The sequence below is a fragment of the Piliocolobus tephrosceles genome, chromosome 7, assembly GCF_002776525.5.
Source record: "Piliocolobus tephrosceles isolate RC106 chromosome 7, ASM277652v3, whole genome shotgun sequence".
In the NCBI taxonomy this organism is placed as follows: Eukaryota; Metazoa; Chordata; class Mammalia; order Primates; family Cercopithecidae; genus Piliocolobus; species Piliocolobus tephrosceles.
The window spans coordinates 99,286,098-99,298,626 of record NC_045440.1 but is presented as its reverse complement, the minus strand read 5'-3'; positions in this window follow the sequence as shown (position 1 = coordinate 99,298,626).

Genomic DNA, 12,529 nt, shown 5'->3' with positions numbered 1-12,529 from the left:
AGGGGGCTTTCATTAGGTTCCATCTTTGAAAAGGCAATAGAACCCAGGGGTCTGAGCATGGAGCTATCCAGGCTTTTCATCCAAAGGTTGGGACTCTTCTTAAGAGGTCTTTTTGTGTTTCAGTTGATTGAAGATGATACTTACCTCATGGAGGCGTGGCAAGGGTCTTCTTAGAAGGCTTTGTGTTCTTGTCGTTGTCATGGCTACTACAGTGTGGGTGATTGATTGAATGAATTCACTAGCCACTTATGTCCTGGAGCTCCCAGTTCAAATCTTTCCATCAGACTGGAGGCTCATGGGAGGCTGGGGTGGCTGTCTCCTAGTGTCTACATCCATGTCTCTGGAGCATCAGGAAAAGTGAGATGACTTAGAGGCAATGGGGCACTGAATCAGTGGAGCAGGACTATTTTTCAGAATTTGCACATGGAACGCTTAGCTTTGGCTGATGCTTCCAGCCCTGGAAGGCATAACATTTACAGAATCATCCCCAGCTGCACTGAAGGCAGGTGGTGGTACAGACTTAAGAGGACCGTTCAGTTTGCCAAGGCTGATGGTATTGGGTCACTGAGCCTGGTATCCACGGCCACTGACCAGGAAACATGCAAAGTGGAAACAAGGAAGGAGGCAGAATAACTCAGTCACTCTCATGAGGTTTTTCTAAACAAGAAGGCTTACCACCAAAAAAGAGGTACCCTAGTGGTTACCCTTTGCAAATGTTAAGCTGGAAAGCTTGACTTTTCTTTTTGGTAATGACTTGCATTTATCTGGTGCCTTTCATTGGAGGAATCCCAAAGTGCTTTAGAGACTATCTTTTTAACATCTCTTGTACATACGTATATACTTACATATATACTTATATAATATTATCTTGCCCACCTGGACCTTTAGTCACTTCTGAGCATGAGAATGTCCCAATAGCATTGAGTTTTTCAAGTGGTGGTTTTAGATAAGTGGGAGAGAGAACAACCCGGCTGGCTTGAACCATGGAGCTAATTCCCACAAGGGATGTAGACTGAATGGTGACCCAGAGAGAAATAATCTTCCTCTTCCCTAAAGTCTCACTAAGATGTGAGGTTTACAGGTGCTCTCCACAGGGTCTTTGATTGACCTTGCTAAATAACATCTAACCAGCAGTTTCTTTTAGTCCCGGAAGCTAACCAGTGAGGGTCAGGTTAATTTTCTGCATTGCTCTTGGAGCAAAGGCTAAAACTATGAGGTGATATCTTTGGCAACCAGGCTGTCAGACTGACCTGTAAACCTCCTTTAGGGGGACAGAGTAGAAAGTGGAGATGACTTGTTTCCAGCTGTGAGCTTGAGAGAAGCATCACTCCCAACATTTGAAGGTTATTGCTTTCAATACCATTGGGACAAATATACGGGCCAGGCTTTGATATCTGTGATGCGCATTTTGGAAGTGCTGGGTTGGGAAGTGACACATGTCTGTTGCACAAATGCATATTGGTTATAGGATTGTGTTTTCTGCCAAACCCCTACATTTCTTGGGTTTGCAAGTGAGGAAGGGCATGTTGTAATGCCGAGCTGATTTGTAGCTCGTAAGGTAGTAATTGGTATTTAACGTCTGGATTTGTTATTTCTACTTATCTTAGCACTCAGATAATTGAACTACCTGCTAATTCTTGCCTCATTTCAAAGAAAATAAGTTGTTATGCACTTTGGGGTAGCGGTGATCTGTACAGGCTGTGTGTTAGCTACTTGAAGGCTTAACTGATATTTCTTGTATGTTTTAACAGCATGACTTCTTACAGAGTTGTAATTTTTAAAATTGAGGATGCCGTATTTGAGATGTCAGTTTTAACACTCATTAACACACTACTGTGCAAGCATTGATGCAGGCTGCACGGAACCGTTATGTCTGATTGTTGCACTTTCATCTCTGTGCCTCAATTCGGGAATGGGCAGTAATACTGACACACCCAGGACTCCAGCCTCAAAAAGTGTGCAGATTAAATAGACGAAAATTATTTGCACCTCTTGGAGGCACTTCAATTGCATATGCAGTAGCAAACAAGGAGGGCATTTAAAGTTGGGGACCAAATTTCCTGAGAAAGCCTGGTTTTTTGTTTTGTTTTTTTTCAATTTGGGGGAAGGGGAAGCTGTTGTTTATTCTTTGTAAAGGCGGGGTCCTGCTTTTCTAGGATCTTGAACCACTAGCCTCCTTTGTAGAAGGAATGGTCATGTATTCTTGTAACTCTTGTGAAACAGACACCCCTGCAGGATTTTCCTCCCGCATGCTTTCCTGCTCAGCACCTCTGTCAGCCTGCCCTGCCAGCCCTACCCTGTTCCAAAGTGCCACTCTCCCTGCTGCCGAAGTAGCTCCCTCATAGTAAATTGGGTAACCCTGAGTGTCCTGGCTGGTTGGGCATGAACACTGCTGGGGGATACATAGAGACACTTCTTGGCACACTTAAAATAGACTGAATCAAAGGCCATGGTGAATCAGTAGGAAGGCCACTGGGCGGACTTGGTTCTGCTGGGTTTTGCCTTCAGCTCTGTGACTGTAGGTACATAGTGTGGCCTCTCCAAGCCTCACCTTCCACTGCTGCAAAATGAGAAGGTTGGATTAGATAATCTTTAAAACCCTACCCACTTCTTCATCTCAATATAAAAACAAAATTTCTGCATGTCTCTCTATGTCCTCATTCTAGCCATGAGCTGATCCTGCTATCTCTAATTTATTTTTAAGAAGAGCAGAGACATTGTTTACAAACAACCTTCTATTTGGTTTCATTTCCTCTTTAGCAGTCAGCCACAATAGACGACATTTGGAGGGACAATGCAGTCAGGGAAATGCTTGAGCTAGGTTCTGATCCAAGTGAATCAAGTTTTAAAATCATCAGCGAGTGTCTCCTTTGGGATTTCCACTATTTCCACCTATGTACACTGAATCCAGATTCCTGCTATTAACAATCATTAGACAGAGGAAAATCACCAAGATCCCATTCAACTTCAGGGCTAACACTGCTCATTTTGGTTTGTTGCCTTTGTGAAGGATAGGAGATCCCCTACCTGTTTCCATGAGGTTATTGGGCCCCAGAAGGGGCCCTGAGTTGTATGGAGCAGATGGCTGGCCCATCCAACACTCAACTCACACTGAGCAGTGGTGGCATCTGCAGGTGATCTTGTCTGTGTATGCAGCAGAATGGTGTAGAAATCTGTGTTAACCTTGCCCCACACTTGTTGAGGCTGAGGAAGGATGCACAGCACTGCTCTCCAGCCTTGCCAGAGTCTTTGCATTCCATCAAGTGGCGGGTAGCTCAGCTCCTCCCCTTTAGCCACCATCCCTGCAGCAAGGGTATAAATGAAGGTTCAGGGGTATTTTAGGGCCAGGATGCCTTACATCTTAAAAGGAAAAACAAACACTTCCCCTTGAGGGAAGAACTTAAATGTTGCATGTACACGGTCATTATCTCCTGTTATTTTTATGAGAATTCTTAACTAGCATTTCCACCCAAGGACCTTACATGGGTGTTACATCTGGTCTATGCTGCAGGTCTGAAACTCTGCAACATTTTCCCCCTTCTGGGACCTCACTCGTCAATAGCATCATCCTCCTGGGTAAATTCTCCCAAGCAAACGACCGTGTCTGCAGCTGGCAGCTGATGCATTCAGAAGAACAGAGACGCAAACAAGTCCTCAGAGATCCGTGGAGGGGAAAGAGAGGGAGGGGAAAGAGATACAAGAGAGGGGGAGAAGAAGGCTGGTGTGCCTTGGAGTTGTGTAAGGTCCTACAGAAGGAACGGGATAGGAAGAAACCAGAACATGGAGGGAAAGAGAAAAAAAGAGGGAACAGGAGAGAGCGAATAAAGGAAAACGCAGAGAGGAAAGAAGCGAAAAGAGCAGAGAGCAAAAAGAGAGGCAATGTCTAGTGACATTATTTTAGGACTTCCAGTGAGTCTATTTTGTTTCCAGTCAACCTAGCGTGCTCCTAGCCCAGCAAGGCCTCCTGGAGGCAACGATCGCTGGGGTTGCTCCCACTGCTCTCCACCTGGACTGGCCCCCATCCCTGCTTGCCAGAGGGCTCCACAGTCTGGTAGAATAGAGAGCTCCGGAGCCCACTGGAAGCATTTTTGGATGAAGAGGGCAATGAGGACACAAGGAAAGAAGGAATAACTGTTTCCTCTGTGAAGACAAGACTTCCGGGCTACAAACAGAAAGAGGACTCCAGGGGCCAGCCAGACAGGGTGTGGTGCTGGGAGTCAGGGCTGGACAGGTGGAGGGGAGGGAAAAGGAAAAAAACCTTTTCCTCCAGGAACAGGAACCTGCATAGGCAGAGAAAAGAAGGCCAAAGCATCAGCATGTGTGCAGAACGTCGAAGTCAGTAAGTCTAGAGAGAAGCAAGGTGCAGATGGGGGGCAGAGCTAAGCCATCTGAAGACCCTGAGCTTCATGCTTTTGTCACCAGGGTGGAGACATCCTGACCTGATGAATATTGTCAGAATGTGACTCTAGCATCAGCTTGGAAGTGTGAGAGGGGACAGGTGGCTGATTTGAGGTCATGGTCACAGTATAGATCAGATACAAAGGGAGTGGGGTGGGGAGGAGGGGCAGTGCTGGTCAGCGGGGAGGTGGCTCTGCAGGACTCCATCAGTGACTGGATATGGGATGAGCGAGAGGGAGGGGAGGATGGTTTCTGGGTTTCTGACTGGGTTGGTGGCTGGGTGGATGGTGGTGCCACCTGGAGAGATAGGGAATACTCAGAGCCATGTTGCCTGAGTGCCTGGGACACACAGAGGGGGTGTGCAATGGGCAGAGGGAGGCCTGGGGTGGGAGTCCTCAGCTTAGAGATGGAAGTGGACACCATGGAGAGGCCAGTCGGCACCCCGAGGGAGACTGGCATGGGAAGGGACCCTTGGGGATGAGTGAGGCCATAGCCTTGCTTTGCTCAGCTGACTCCTTATCTGCCAACCTATTTCTTTCCTTTCGCCTGAGAAATCCTAGGGGGGTGATCTCTACTGGCGAGCTTGGCTTTCCTCTCCTGCCACTTCCTTGTGTTTTCTCTGTGACGGGCCTCTGTTCCCACCGCCCTTTTGGAACTGCTGTCCTGATGGTCACCAGTGCTTTCCTGATAGCCAAATTCAGTGTCCTGTCCTCCACTCTCAAGCTCCCCCGAATTCTTTGTCCACACAGATCAGCCTCTAAGTCCCAGGCTCTCCCTCCTTTGTGATTTTGGGGCTCTGCTTTTCCCTCCCATCACCCCATGGTTCTTCCTTCTCCTCTGACCCCTCCCTCTTCAGTTTCCCCCACAATTCTGTCCACAGCCACACTGTCCATAGGAGCCACACCCTATATCCAGCTGCAGCCTCCACCCACCTGCAAAGGACCCCTGTGTGTCCTGCCCGATGCCCTCACTCCTGAGCCCCACACCCACGTCACCCATGTGCATTGGCATTCGCCCTCTCTAAAATGGAACTTCCCACCTTCACTCCAAACTTGCTCTTCCTCCTGACTTCTTCCTCATTTCTGTCAATGGAACCACAGTGCTCCCAGCCCCTCGGGTTGAAATTTTGGTCATCTTTGAATCCTCCCAATTTATGTACCCCTTTACTCACCATCGTGATGATTTACTGGCAGCTGAGTAACTGCCAAGTACCATGTTAGATGCAAGGGAAATAAATCCAAAGGGCATTGTGCACAGTCATAAGCAGTGTAGACTTGAGAGACACTTTACTGTGCAGCAGAATCCTCCAGAGAGCTTTTCACGATGTAGATTTCTGGGCATCACCCATCTACAAATTCAGACTCTTGAGGTGAAACCAGGAATCTGCAGTTAAAGGTTCGCAGGTGACTTGGGTTCAGGTGGCTTGCAGACCATTCATGGGGAAACACTACTTCAGGGGTTCCCCTTGCAGACCACATCGTCTCCTCACCTGCACCCACTGGACCAGGTGTCACCCGCACTTTCCTCGGTATCTTGCACATTGGTCCCCTTGTATCCATGCTAGGGCTCTCACCCCACTTCTGTCCATGTTAACTCATGTTCATTCCCAACAGACTCATCCCCAGGCTCTCCCCCAACAACCCATCCTTTTCTGCAACCCCTCCACTCCCCGCCCCCCACACACATCTTTCTCTTTCCAGTGTCTTAGACCTGCTAGTGACTTCTTGGCCACCGTTGGTGCTCCTGTTGAATATAACCACAGATGCCAAGGGCCACAGCTGAGGAAGTGGAAAATCTGCACGGGCCCAGTAAGGTACTATCTAAAAGACAGAAAAGGGCCCATTTAGGAAGGAGTTGCCTTTCAATGGACAGCCAGGCACAGGCAGAAGAGACATTAGAGCTTTGTAACTAGGGACACACAGAGTTGGCAGCACAAAGGGCCTGGGCCTCTGAAGGTTGTATGGCCAGGCTCACCATCCATCCAGGGATGACCCAGCCTGCACCCTAGATTATCGGCCTCCCACAGCAGCCGGTCCATCTGCCCAGCAGTCCCTGGGCACCCAGGAGCACAGCCTACATGGCATGAGTGGGCGGACTGGGGGTATGTGGCAGGAACAGAATTGGGGTTCTTGGGGAGGTTTTTTTCCACTTAAAACTCTTTTTGTCGCCTACGTCTCCAGACATTTAAAGACTTCTGAGCTATTTTCAGACCTACTATGAAAAGAACTGAGGTGCTAGCAGTCAGACACCCATCGAACTGTTTCCTAAGAGGAGAACTGGCATGACTCACTTTTGATCTGTCAGCTTTGTATTGATTTTTCTGGCAAACTTTGTAGGTCTACCCAGGGTTGACTCCACTGGGAGCGGCTACATTGTAACCCGCTGCGTTCAGAGTCGGTCATTACAAAGGCCACCATCACAGGATCGGATTATGCATTTCTTTTTGTGGGAATGTGGGAAGAGAGGAGGGAAACCGCAATCCACAAAACCAAGGGTGTCCCTGGGCTTCCCCACTGCCTGCTGAAGGGAAGCCAGGCAGCTCTCTTCATGCCTCTCCTGGGCTGGGGACTGAGGGCTGCCTTTGGAAAGAGGGGCTGGTTGGAGCTGACGGAGGCCCAGAGGCAAACCAGTTCCACCCTGACCTTTCCTCCACACTGGGAACCAGAGAGCCAGCGATTGGAGGCTCAGAAGGAGGATGGTGAGGTTTTATGCACAGTTTAAATATATTGCTATGTAATTTTCCAATTTTAAAACATGAGATCACTGATTATTCAGTAGCTTCCCCCCACCTTTTTTTTTTTTAACAAAGTCCTCCTGTGTGTATGTTTGTGTGTGTGTATTTAAAGCCTTTTCAGTCAAACTGAGATATCCTATTGACCTTCCCATTGTACCTGAGCACCCATGAGAATGTGTAGATGTGTGTCAGAGCTTTAGAGACTGCAAGGAGCTCCTGAGTCTGAGGACTCACTCGTGCTGATATTTCAGGGAAGAGCTTGATGCCTGGAAACTGAAATGTGCAGATGTTACATATTGAGAGACTGGAGTGCTGGCCTCAGCAAACAGTGCCAGGAGAGGAACCAAGAGGTGGAACCGCGTCAACCAGGAGCCATTGTTTCGCTGAGGCAAAGCCATTTGCCAGGCCCTGTGCTGGCTGCCCTGGCCCTCAGTGCCTCCCCGCAACTTTCCTGTGGGTGCCCTCAGGTGAAACAGCCCCTCAGACAGCCCCTTTGGAGCAGGTTTGACATGTCACTGAGAGATGCATATGTGTGTGTGTGCCTGCGTGCATGTGTATGTCTATATGTGTGTACGTGGGTCTCTGTGTCTGTGCGTCTGTGTGTGTGTGTGTGTGTCCATTATGTCTGTGTGCCTGGATGTCTGTCTGTGTGGCCATATGGATGTCTATGAGCCTTGTGTGTATCTGTGTGTGCCTGTGTATGTGTCTGTGTGTGAACCTCTGTATATGTCCATGTGTCTGAGTGTATGCATGTGGGTGTGTCTGTGCCTCTGTGTGTGTCTGTGAACATGGGGGTGGAATGGAAGGGGACAGCCTCACCCGTGGGGAGAAGGGGATGGAAGCAGCTGCTCTCCAGCGCTCCTGGTAGACATCACTTCCACAGAGAGGCTTTCTCTGCACTCCTTCCAATTTCAATTCTGCTTTCTGCCAGCCAGTGTCTCTCCCTCGTGTTGTCTCACTGCATCCAATGCTTTTCCTTCTTAGCTGTTATTGTAATGTGTCATTTTTATTTATTGGGTGATGTGTGTAACCCCCGCTAGTCTGGAAGCTCCATGGATACAGGGAGATTTTATCTCCAGTGCCCAGCACAGTACCCGGCACAGAATAAATGCTGACAGATAATAAATGAAATGAGGGCAGAAGGGCCCTGTCATTGCTCCTCCGGATAAATGGCGAGTCCCTGCGGAGTCTATTGGACCTGGTACATAGCTGCATCAAGGGTCAGGAGTTTCAGGGCACCGACATCCTTAGCAAAGCCTCCCAGGCTGGAGACCTGTGACATGCTAGCCGGGCAATGCCACCAACAATGAGACTGGAAGGGACAGCTTCCCTGAGAGGCACATTTCTGAATGAGATCCAGAACTGAGGAAAGCTTGCCAGATATTCCCCTCGGGTAATGATTAATGCATGAACCAGTTCCCAGGTGAATAATGTAAAAAGGAATCACTATATAGGCCCCCAACCCCTCTGAGGTCGGGCTCAGTGGAAAGCACACAAGCTATTCGGCATCACAGCAGCGGTCGCTACATGCGCACACAGTTGGGTCGGCAGGTATTACTTTATACTAGTTAGAGGAATAGGCTTAACATTAATTAATGTCTCATTGCTGATCTGCCAGCGAAACCTAACCCCCAAACCCAAACCTGAGCCCTTCATTTAAATGTATCCTCTGTGGCCAGCTCAGCACAATGAAGTCTGCATACCGATTCAGTCCTGCGGTTCACTGACTGGATCTCAAATGAAGCCGGCAGCGCATGGGCTGGTGTGGGAAGAAGAGCTTGCAGTGTGCATTTGTCGTCTGCCATGCACTAGCAGTGAGATACTGCGCACAACATGGCACCTCTCTAGCCTTCAGGGAAGAGGTGACGCCTGAGCTAGGACTTGTAGAGAGAGGACGGATATCAGAGGGAGGATGTACGTCCTGATTCCTTGGGGCAGGACTAGGGATAGCTGCTGCCAGCATCAAACCTGCTCCAGGGGGCCAGCCTAGCCCTAGAGGGATAAAGGAGTTAAGGGCAGGCTGCTCCTGGGGCCCTCCTGAGAGGCACAGATGGATAAAAGGTTGGGGGCTGGGAGATGGCAGGAATCCAGACTGAGAGTGTGGCCAGAGGCCCTAAGAGACCCAGACACAGGGGCTCCTTTCAGCTCCAGCTCCAGCTCCTAGGCTGGCAGTCTTAAGGCAAATTTCTCCCATTTCCATTTTTTTAAATTTATTTTTCTAAATTTTAATTGTGATAAAATAGCGGAAATTTTACTATTTTAAGTGTCCAGTTTGGTGGCATTAAGCACATTCGCATTATTGTGCAACCATCACCACCATCCAATTCCAGAACCTTTTTCACCTTGCATAAAAAAAATTCTGTGCCCATTAAACAATAGTTCCCCATTCCCTAAACCCCTGTCCCTGGTTCAGTCTTCTATTCGATTTTATTACATAAGCACGTGTGTGTGTGTTTGTGTGTGTGTGTGTGTACCATCACCCAGTGGTACAGTGCAAAAAACTTACATAAATCTTCATTAAAATTCTAGGTCAGACATTTACTACTGTGAGAATTCGGTTAAGTAACATCATCTTTCTGAACATTTGTCTTCTCAGCTAAAATCTAAGGAGGAGGATGATGACGTTAATAGCTAACATTCACTAGGCACATGTCCATGCATTTCCTTTTCTCAAAAACCCCATAAAATAGGTTCTAGTATAATTTCCATTGGTAGATGAGGAATTGGAAGCACAGAGATGTATCCCAAAGCCACATTTAACATCTATTTAATATCCCAAGGCCACATTTAACATCTAGAAGGTCACTGTGAAGAAAGTGCCAGGCACAGAGCCCATGCCCAAAAATGCCCATGCCCAAAAGTGAGGGTTCCTGTTGCCTTTTTCAGGAGTCTTTACCAGGTGCGATTTATATAGTCTATGTATGGAGCATCCTTTGTGTAGCAATGAGTCTAGAGTCATTGCATTTTAGCTTCACCACAACACTAGAAGGTAGATACTTTAAATGTAGTTTTAAAGTGTGTTAATTTGTAATTCCACAATAGTTGAAATTGAAGAAATCATACCTTATAGGGAGAACTCAAAACTCACATGACTACCACCCTCTAAACTCAGACCCCACCCCAGAGTAACTATTCTTATTGCATTGGTGCACTGTATGTCTTCCCAGACCTTTCTGTGAATTAATAGACACATCTTTGTACCTGGAGAATTGAAAAACACTTTTGCAGCTTGCTGTGTTCTGGAAACTTCTCAATATCACTCAGAAATATTTTTCCGTATATAGTTCATAAAAATCAACCTCATTCTTTTTAACTGCACAGTGTGTTCATATCAAGGTGTATTTAGCCACCTCCCTCTGATGATCAGTTACTGAGGTGGGCAATGTCTTCATTTGGGCATGGTATCTTGTCGAAGGCCATCTGACTGGCCAGTGGCAGAGCTGGGTCCTGGCATCCTCGTTTCTGGCTCCAAAGTCAACAGCCATAACCACTGTAGTATAAATTAGCACAAACATAGTCTGTTTTCAAGTCAGATGGAAACTCAGTAGTTACTGACTACATTTATTTGTTCAATGCTCACTTATTTATTGAGTATCTACTATGTACTATAACCAGTGGTGGAGAATCTCCACCTTGAAATGTCTCCCCTCTTGGCTTCTAACTCCACCTCACGCCTCCTGGCTTGTTGTCAAATTTGCTGGCCATCCCTCTTGCTCCATTGCCCCCTAAATTTTTATCTTTGTTCCCTTTTTGTTTCCTCACTTGGCACTGTTCCTGTGGGCCTTTCCATCCATGCCTCTGATTACTAAGTCTTCATTTCCAGGTCTCCCTCCCTTTCTCATCCAGCTCCAGACTCATGTTTCCAGCTGCCCCCAGGATACCTGCTCCTGGGTATCTCATAGCCATCTAAAATTCCACACGTCCAATTCTGGACTCATTCTCGCACCCCTAAACCCACACCTTATTCCAATAAACTGCATCACTGCTTTGGGGTGACCCAAGTTGGGTCTGCAAGGCTAACTTCATCCTCTCACTCTTCTTTGTTCCATAAAGTCATTTAGTGAACCAGCTTCATTGGCTCAATTTCCTAAATAGTTCTGGGATCTGCCCTCTCTTCTCCAATGCCACTGCCCTGTCATAATTCAAGCCCCCAGCCCGTCTCCCTGAACTGGAACAAAAGCCTTCCCCTCTCCAATTCTCCAAGCTCCTAAAGCACCTCATCCATTCCTGTTATCCTTCATCTCAGCACTTGGAACTTACAGGTCTATGTCTGCTCGAGACATGGGCCATATTCCAACCATCTTAATATCTCTGGCACATAAGTGTTTAGAACACAGTTTCCCTGAATGTTTGCTGAAGAAATGTTAGCACCAATGGCACTTCCAGAAACGCTAGATAAAACCACCAAGGTGCTTTATTTCAGGCCCTCACCTTTTACATTATGGTTTTAAGGAAAGTATAGGAATAAGGACAGAGGAGAATGTCTGCTCCTACATCTGCATGTGTGCTGAAGCTGACTGAGCTCTTCTTACTGTTAAACTCCTTCCTCGATGTTGCAGCTTAGCAGCATTACAAATAATATCATTTCTGCTATCTCTGTGTGGTAATTGTTGGTTTGTCATTCATCCTTGATTTTTGCATAGTAATTGCACATATAACAAATGTACAAAATAAAGAACTAGAACTGGTAGCAAAAAGATGTATTATTGCATTAACTGTGCTGCATGCAAATACACTTTTATCTTCTCAACACATCAACTAAGGACTGTATATCTTTTATAAAGCACATTTTAGTATTGTGGTTGGGTCCTTACAGTGCAGGAAGCCCTGAGACTATTAAGATATCCCTCAGTGTTCACACAGATCTCTGTACCAACGACCACAGAATTATAGGAATAAAAATTAAACTGGCTCCTAGCTAAAGCTAACAAAACAAAACAAAACAAAAAAAACCCAGACTCCCTTTTTCTCATTTTTGTAAAGCAGATGTGATGCATCCGTCTGTTTTGTGTGAATTAAACGGTCTAGACATGCTTTCTAAAGAACTCCAGAAATGTGACTATTTTCACTCCATAAGAACAATAAAGAAACTCATGTCTCTCCCTTTAGAAACTGGGGTATATTCTTTCAGGCCTGACAATGTAGTTGGATTCAGGAAATACAGCAGTATTTGTCACCTAAATTTTCGCTTTCAATTGGATAATTATTTGTTCAAGGCCAAAATAAATGCTTCCCAAGCTTTCGGGGTATTGGCTATTGAATAATCTAACTCAGGTTTGGGAGATAACAGGTTTGATTTTGTGAATGGCAGTTTGTTTCCAATGCATTTCTTTGCCCATATCTATGTTCATGCATTTGCTTGTCTTCTCATCCACCCTTCCAGCAAACACCAAATGA